The sequence below is a fragment of the Coturnix japonica genome, chromosome 2, assembly GCF_001577835.2.
Source record: "Coturnix japonica isolate 7356 chromosome 2, Coturnix japonica 2.1, whole genome shotgun sequence".
In the NCBI taxonomy this organism is placed as follows: domain Eukaryota; kingdom Metazoa; phylum Chordata; class Aves; order Galliformes; family Phasianidae; genus Coturnix; species Coturnix japonica.
In genome coordinates, this window is record NC_029517.1 from 49216832 (window position 1) to 49225519 (window position 8688).

The 8688-nt window shown below is 33.6% G+C and overlaps 2 long non-coding RNA genes across 2 annotated transcripts; both read left to right on the forward strand.

Moving 5' to 3' along the window:
* The first annotated feature begins 3395 nt into the window (after positions 1-3395).
* On the forward strand, positions 3396-4063 carry LOC116653013. The gene is made up of 2 exons (XR_004306364.1): positions 3396-3510; positions 3829-4063. It is a non-coding gene; the product is annotated as an uncharacterized LOC116653013 (long non-coding RNA).
* Positions 4064-7969: 3906 nt separating this feature from the next.
* LOC107309482 lies at positions 7970-8650 on the forward strand. The gene is made up of 2 exons (XR_001553196.2): positions 7970-8274; positions 8400-8650. It is a non-coding gene; the product is annotated as an uncharacterized LOC107309482 (long non-coding RNA).
* The last annotated feature ends 38 nt before the right edge of the window (positions 8651-8688 follow it).

Genomic DNA, 8688 nt, shown 5'->3' on the forward strand with positions numbered 1-8688 from the left:
GCAGCCTTTCCTTTCAGTTCAGTCTATCAATTTATATGCTGTTCTCATCTTTCACAAAATAAATAAATAAATAAATAAATATCAATTGTTATCCATTCAAATATCCTTCATATATCCCTTTATTGCTGCACTATACATATTTATGAAAAATGTATTATCATTCCTTAAAAATAGTGCCCTTATAAAATGGTATTTCATGTATCACCACTTCATCCTAAGAGATAATGAATAGTAAAGAAGAAATAAGGAGGAACTGCTGCTTCTCCATCTTTTGCATTAAGAAGCTCAAACAAAGACCTAAATCAATAGGCTGTAAACAGAAAATATTTATGCCTTCCAGGGAAGAATTTTGATACTGCAATAAGTAATAGAACAACTACAATGGATAAACAGAGAGATTAATAAACTTCGTGATGCAGTCTCATTTTGCTGTGGAACAATTTGACATAGCAGTTTTGATGATCAAAGCCAAATGAACAAAGGTCTCAATTTCTGAACAACCGATTTAGAAGCCCTTAAATCCAGCTGCTTGTCACAGTGTGAAACAGTCACTTCCTAAATGTCACACTCAATAAAGGACTCACAGTTTGTCATCCTGCTATTTCTGCAGCCAAAAAAAAATTAAAAAAAAAAAAATTAAAAAAAAAAAATCATTCTGTGTGAGAAAATCCCAGCATTTCTGTGAGAAGGCTAAACATATGTTTACGGTACACACTAGACTCCTCACATCAACTTATGACACCACTGTATTAAAAACTGACAATATTAAATAATTCAGAAAGATCCAAGCAACCAAGACTTATCCGGAACCCCACATAATTGGAAGTGTTTGAGGAATGGCTGGGTCATTGAAAAACTTGACCTGCTGAAACATAACCATGCCCATTGCTGGGCATGTGGAACTAGATGATTTTTATTGTCCTTTTCAATCCAGATTATTCCATTCCTCTATGACTCCACAGAAGACTATATACACAGTTTAGGTCTTTAAATTCCTTCTTCCTCATCATGAAAAGACATATCACACATGCTAAAAGACACACTGAGTTTAAAGAGGAATATATAGAGATTTATGCTGGTCATTACAGAATATTCAAAATACACTAAAAATAATCTTTTTTTTTTTTTTTTTTCTCCTGTAAACAACAGTAGACTTCAGATGTTTGGATGAAAACTTATTTATTTAAATAGTGAATTCAACAAACAAGAGTTGTGTAATGCTATAAATGGGATGGAAAATACTGAGATAATAGCAGGGTGGCACAGCCCTCAGACACAGCAAATGAAAGCAAGTCCAAATACAGCAGAATCAAAAGCTGCTTACTTTCAGAAAACTTCAAGACAGAAATCGCCAACAAGACACCCTCACCTCCGCTGCCAACCCTTAAATGAGGTCTGGGAATGATTCCTCCTGGTTCCATCCCTTCGAGACACTCAAGTGCCCTGCATACAGCTGATATCCCATCAGCTGGCCTTGCCTTCCCACCAGGTCCTCAATCAATGTTCTATGCAGTGATTTAGCATTTCTGCTACAAGGGTTTTTTTGGGGTTTTTTTTGTTTTGTTTTGTTTTTTTTTTTGTTTTTTTTTTTTGTTTGTTTGTTTGTTTGTTTGTTTTTTGCAGGAATGAGTTGGGGGAATTGTGCTATTAGCAAAAAATCCCTCAAAAGTAAAGACCACATTTTTAACCACCTTCTGCCTACTGTTGAATAAATTGTCTCACCTTCCAAATGAGACATTGTGTGTAACAGTTTACAGTTTTAAGTGAAAGACCGAGCAATTAAAGTAAAGGAAGAGATTCCTAAAGATTATCTACCACAATCTTCCACAAGGTAACTCTCATTGCAGCTGTGATATTGCAGGAACTGAAGAAAGTAGGAAAAAAATAATTTCTCACTTGAGATACTTCTTGTTGTAGTGTTCAGCCTGGAAGCTAATACGTATAGATTTATGTTCAACCTTTCTGTAATCTGTGAGTTCCTAAAAAAAAAAAAAAAAAATAAGAAGAAGAAGAAAGAGAGAGAGAGATAAAATAATGTATGTTCATTTTACTTCATCTTGTGCAGACAACCGCATATCCTATTTCTCTTCGTCAACTCTTCAAGTCATTTAAATGTAATGTTAACTCCCTGGAGTCTGTGGATAACAGGCTGAAAGCCAGTGATCCGTAGGTTTTAAAGCAATGATCACTGAGGTTTTCAGACTTGCTTCTTGTCACATCTCCTAATCAACTGCCTTGACACTGTGTGTTTCCCACATCTCCCTCTGGCTGTGCACTATGCACTGCATAGCTGTGCTCAATTATGAGCCTGATGTTTTTGTTAAAGTTCTAGGACATCTGGATAGGTTCTAAACTGAGTGATATTTTTTTCTGAATCTCAGCAGTAAATGCTATTCAAATATATGAAGTAAATGGGGGAGCTGACAAATCACTGCTACAAAGAGATCGAAAAAGGAAGAAGGGAAGTAAGGAAAGAACAAAGGAAGGGAGGGAGGAAGGGAGAGAGGAAGGAAGGGAAAGAAAGAAAGAAAAGAAAGAAAGAAAAGAAAGAAAGAAAAGAAAGAAAGAAAAGAAAGAAAGAAAAGAAAGAAAGAAAAGAAAGAAAGAAAAGAAAGAAAAGAAAGAAAGAAAGAAAGAAAGAAAGAAAGAAAGAAAGAAAGAAAGAAAGAAAGAAAGAAAGAAAGAAAGTTCTTTCCTTTCTTTCCAACAATCACAAAGCTAGCTGATGGCTACTCTATGATGGCTGAGAACAGCGCAAAAGAGGTATCAGATGATATTTTTATATGTTTGTACGTCGAGAAGTGTCATTTCATGAATTTATTGTGCTTTTTTTAAAAAAAAGGAAAGTAAGGGAAATGGAAAAGAAAAAGGGGAAGAAGGTGAAAGAGAAAGGTGAAGAAAATAGAGTAAAAAAAGAAATAAGGGAAGAAAAAGAGAAAGAAAAAATAAAAAAGGAGAGGAAAAATAGAGAGATTTAAAGAAGCAAGAGGAAAGGAAAAACAATAGAATAAGAAAATGCAAGAGAAAAAGAAAAAAAGAAACAAGAAGAAAAAAAAACAAATAGGGGAAGAAAAAGCAAAAGCAAAAGGAAAGAATGGAAGACAAAGAAGAAGAAAAAAAGAGTACAAAAGAAAAGAAAAGAGAAAGGAAAGGAAGGAGAAAGGGAAAGAGGAAAGGAAAGGGAAATAAAGGGAAAGAGAAACATAAAAGGGAAGGAAAAAAAAGCAAGAAAAAAGAGGCAAGGAAATGGGGAAGAAAAGAGAAAATGAAAATAAATTAGGGAAGAAAAAAGATTTAAAGGAGAACAGAACAAGATGGAAGGAAAAGAGAAAAACAATAGAGTTAAAAGAATCCTTATCAAAATCTCATTGTTGGCTGATCTTTTTCAGGAGCGAAGGAAGGAGCCACAGGCAGTTCAGAGAGCCAGCCCACCTCACCTTCAGGCTTCTACTGTAGAGCTCCCTGTTCCTTTTTGAAGCCAGCAGAAGCAGGCACAACACCTCTAAAAAGGTAAGATAAATACATAAGTAAATACAAGATAAATACAGCTTCCCAAAAAAGAAGGGAAGTAAGGGAAGAAACAGAAGGGGAAAAGAAAAGGGAAGGGGAAGGGAAAGAGGAAGAGAAAGAGAAATCAAGGGAAAGGGAAACATAAAGGGGAAGAAAAAAAAGAGCAAGAAAAAAGAGGGAAGGAAAGGGGGAAGTAAAGAGAAAATGAAAATTAAATAGGGAAGAAAAAGAGAAGAGAGAACACAAAAGGGGGGAGGAATAGTAAAACAAATAGGGTAAGAAGAAGCCTATCAAAATCTCATGTGATAAACTTTCCAGGGGGAAGGAAGGAGCACAGGCAGGCAGAGAGGCCAGCCCACCTCACCTTCAGGCTATCTGACTGTAAGAAGCTCCCTGTTCCTTTTTGAAGAAGCAGAAGCAGGCACAACTCCTCTAAAAAGGTAAGATAAATACCAAAGTAAATACAACATAAATACAGCTTCCCCAAAGAAAAGAATAGAAAAGAGAAAAGAAAAAGGGAAGGGAAATAAAGGGAAAGGGAAATAAAAGGAAAGGGAAAGGGAAACATAAAGGGGAAGTTAAAAAAAAGAGCAAGAAAAAAGGGGGAAGGAAAGGGGGAAGAGAAAATAGGGAAGAAAAAGAGAAAGGAGAACAGAAAAGGGGGAAGGAAAAGAAAAACAAATAGGGTAAGGAGAACCAAAAGCAAAAGAAAATAGGGGGGGAAATGGAAGGGAAAGGTCACTGATGGCCAGAATATCTCCCCTCCATCCCCCATCACTAGTATTTGTACGACAGTCCTGCAGATGTTTTTTTTTTTTTTTTTTTTTTTACCAAAACCAAAAGACTAACTGATGTGCTAACTCATATTGATCCGTAACTCTACAGACAACGAGAAAACAGCGCAAAGAGGTATCAGATGATATTTTTATATCTGTTTGTACATCGAGAAGTATCATTTCATGAAGTAATTGTGCTTTAAAAGTAAAAAAAAAAGGGAAGTAAAGGAAATGAAGAAGGGGAAGAAGATGAAAGAAAAAGGTGAAGAAAATTGGGATAAAAAAGAAACGAGGGAAGAAAAAGAGAAAGAAAAAAAGGAAAGGAAAAATAGAGAGATTTAAAAAGCAAAAGAAAAGGAAAAACAATGAAACAAGAAGAAAAAGCAGCAGAAAAAAATAAAAGAAAAAGAAACAAGAAGAAAGAGCAACAGAAAAGAAAGAAAAAAAAAAGAAAAAAAGATAAAGAAAAAGAAAAAAGTTAATGAAAAAGGAAAAAAATAATAGGGATAGAAAAGAGAAAGAAGAATAGAATAAAGGGAAAAAATGAAGATATAGAAAAACAAAAAGGATAAGGTAATAGCAAAGCCAAAAGAAAATAGAAAAAGAAAAAAGAAGAGAAAAAGAAAAAGAAAAAAGAAGAAAAAATAGAGAAGAAAAATAGGGTAGCAAAAGAAAAGAATAAAAAAAAGAAAAGAAAATAAGAAAAAAGAAGGGAAAGGGATAGAAGGGGGTAAAGGGAAAGAAAGGGGAGGGAAGGGAAAGAGAAGTGGGAAAGCAAAGATAAAAGGGGAAGAATAAAGGGGGAAGAAAAGAGGGAGGAAAATAGAAGAAGAATGATAGTTGGGAAGAAAAAGAATAGTGAGAGGAGAAGGGAAAGAAAATGAGGAAGAAAAAAATAGGGGAAGAAAAAACAAAAGCAAAAGGAAAGAAGGGAAGTCGAAGAAGAAAAAAAAATTAAAAGAAGAAATGAAAAGAAGAAAAGAGAAAGGGAAGGGAAAGGGAAATAAAGGGAAAGGGAAATAGAAAGGAAAAGGGAAAGAAAGGGGAAGAGAGGGAAAAAAAAAAGAAATGAGGAGAGGGGAGGGGAGAAAATGGAAAGAGGATAGAAAAAAGAAAGGAAAAAAGAAAAGAAGGAATAAAAGAAGAGAATATAAAGAAAGGAAAGAAGAAGAGAAAAAAAGTAATAGGAGAAAGATAAAAGGAAATAGAAGAGGGAAGACAAAAATAAAATTGGGGGGGGTAAAGGTAAGAAAACGGGGAAAAAAAGAAGAAAAATGATAATAGGGAAGAAAAAGAATATAAAAAATAGAAGGAAAAGAAAATGGGGAAGAAAAGAAAAACAAAAACAGGAGAAATGAACAAAAGGAAAATGAAAGAAGTGAAGAAAAAGAAGGCAAAGAAAAGGAAGAAAAAGAAGAAGAAGAAAAAGAAAGGAATGAAGAGTAAGAAAAGAGGGAAGTGAAGAAGAAAGGGAATACGAAAGAGAGAGGGAAAGAGAAAGAAAGCGATAAGGAAACATAAAGGGGAAGGAAAAAAAAAAGAGCAAGAAAAAACAGGGAAGGAAAGGGGGAAGAAAGAGGAAATGAAAATTAAACAGTGAAGAAAAAGAGAAAAGGGAATAGAAAAGGGGGAAGATAGGGAAAAAAGGTAATGGAAAAGAAATAGGAGAAATAAAAAACAGGAAACAGAAGGGGGAAAGTAAAGATAAAAGGAAGAAAAAAAGAGGGAAGAAAAAAGAGGGAAGAATACAGGGAAGGAAATAGAAGAAGAATGATAATAGGGAAGAAAAAGAATAGGAAAAGGAGAAGGGAAAAAATGGGGAAGAAAAAACAAAAAGGGGAAGAGAAAGTAAAAGCAAAAGGAAAGAAGGGAAGAAAAAGAAAAGAAGAAGAAAAGAATAAAAAAAGAAAGGAAAAGAAAAAAAAGGAAAACAAAGGAAAAAAGAAATAAAAAAAAAAAAAGAAGAAGAAAAGAAAAGAAAAAAAAGAAAAAGGTAAAGAATAGAGAAGAAAAGAAGAAGAAAAAGAAACATAAAGGGAAAGAAAAAAAAGCAAGAAAAAAGAGGGAAGGAAATGGGGAAGCAAAAAAGAAAATTAAATAGGGAAGAAAAAGAGAAAAGAGAACAGAAAAGGAGGAAGCGAAAGTAAAACAGATAGGGTAAAAAGAAACAAAAAGCTAAAGAAAATAGGGGTTGGGGGGTGGGGGAATGATTGGAAAAGGAAAAAAAAAAGAAGTAAATATATGGGCTATAAAAAAAGGGGGAAGGGAAGAGAAGAAGAAAAAAAAATTATCAAACTTTAAAAAGAAAAAAGAAGACAAAGAATGGGTCAGGGTAAAAAGAAAAGAGGGAAGAAAAGCAAGAAATAAAAAAGAATGAGAAAAGGGGAAGAAAAATGGAAAGAAAATGAAAATTAAAAAGAGAAAAAAGCAAGAAAGAAGAAAAATAAAGATAGGGAAGAAAAAGTTAAAAAAAAGAAATAGGGAAAAAAACATGAAACAGGAGAAAGTCAGATAAAAGGGAAGAAAAAAGAGAGGGGAGAAAACAGGGAAGAAAATAGAAGAAGAATGATAATAGGGAAGAAAAGAATAGAAAAAGGAGAAGGGAAAGAAAATGGGGAAGAAAAATAAAACAAAAAGGGGAAGAAGAAGCAAAAGCAAAAGGAAAGAAGGGAAGAAAAAGAAGAAGAAAAAAAGAAAAAGTAAGAAAGAAAAGACAGGAAATAAAAGAAAAAAGAGAAAAAAAGATAAAGGGAAAGAAAGGAAAGGGAAACATCAAACGGAGGACAAAGAAACAAAAAGGGTGAAGGCAAGAAAAAAGAGGCAAGGAAAGGGGGAAGAGAAAATGAAAATTAAATAGAGAAAGGAGAACAAAAAAAAGAGGGAAGCAAAAAGAAAAACAGGTTAAGAAGAACCAAAGCAAAAGAAAAATGGGGGATCTTGAGGAAGGGTGAACGGGAGAGGAAAATGGAAAGAGCGCCAAAATAACATAACAAAAGTACGAAAAAAACGTATTATCCCGGGAACAACAAACAAAAGGAGTGGTCAGGAAGGGTAGTAACACTAGAAAAAACAAATTCAAAGATTTAATAACAAGGAGGAAGCAAAAAAGACAAATGTTGGAATATGTGGTGGTGCTTTCGGGGGGTGGGGACGAATGAGGAAGAAAAGCGAAGAAATAAACAAGTAATTGTTGAAACGTGGAACAGATAAAAATGTTAAAGAAATCTGAAAAAAATTAAAAAGAAAGCAAGAAAGAAGAAAAATAAAATGAAGATAGGGAAGAAAAGGGTAAAGAAAAAGAAATAGGGAAAAAAAAACATAAAACCGGAGAAAGTAAAAGATAAAAGGGGAAGAAAGACGAGGGAAAGAAAACAGGGAGAAATAGAAGAAGATTTGGGAAGAAAAAGAATCGAAAAAGGAGAAGGGAAAGAAAATGGGGAAGAAAAACAAAACAAAAAGAGGAAGAAAAAGCCAAAGGATAAGGAAAGAAGGCAAGAAAAATAAGTAGAAAAAAAAGAAAAAGTAAAGAGAAAAGAAGAAAAAAGGGGGGGGGAAGGAAAAGGAAAAGAAAATGAAAGGAAAGTATAAAGGTATGCTAAGGAAAGGAAAGTGTAAAGGAAAGGAAGGTACAAAAGAAAGGAAAGTATAATGGAAAGTATAAAGAAAAGGAAAGTATAAAGGAAGGGAAAGTATAAAGAAAGGAAGCCAGAGGTAAGTATAAAGGAAGGGAAAGGAAGGGAATAGAAAAGAAAGGAAAAGGTAGATATAATGGAAAGGAAAGCAAAGTATAAAGGAAAGTCAATGTATGTAGAATTGTAAGGATAGGGAAGTATATAAAAAAGGAAAGGAAAGGTTAATTTAAAAAAAAAAAAAAGGAATGAAAGGAAGGTCTAAAGGAAAATGTTACAGAACAGAAAGGGAATGTAGGTATAATGCAAAGGGAAGGGAATTATAAAAGAAGGAATTTATAAAAGAAAGGAAAGCAAAGGTAAGTATGAAAGGAAAGGAAAGCAAAGTATAAAAATAGGAATTGAAATGAAAGTGTAAAGGAAAGAAGATACAGCTATGACAAGAACCACAGGAAAGAAAGTTATGTTAAAGAACGAAGCAAAGGTAAGTATATTGGAAAGGATAAGAAAGTATAAATGAAAGGAATGGGTAATTTTAAAATAGGAATGGAAAGGAAAGTATAAGGGAATGGAAAGTATAAAGGAAAGGAAAGTATAAAAGAAAAGGAAAGTATATAGGGAAGGGAAAGTATAAAAGAAAGGAAGCAAAGGTAAGTATATTGGAAAGGATAAGAAAGTATAAATGAAAGGAATGGGTAAGTTTAAAATAGGAATGGAAAGGAAAGTATAAGGGAAAGGAAAGTATAAAGGAAGGGAAAGAAATATAAAAGAAT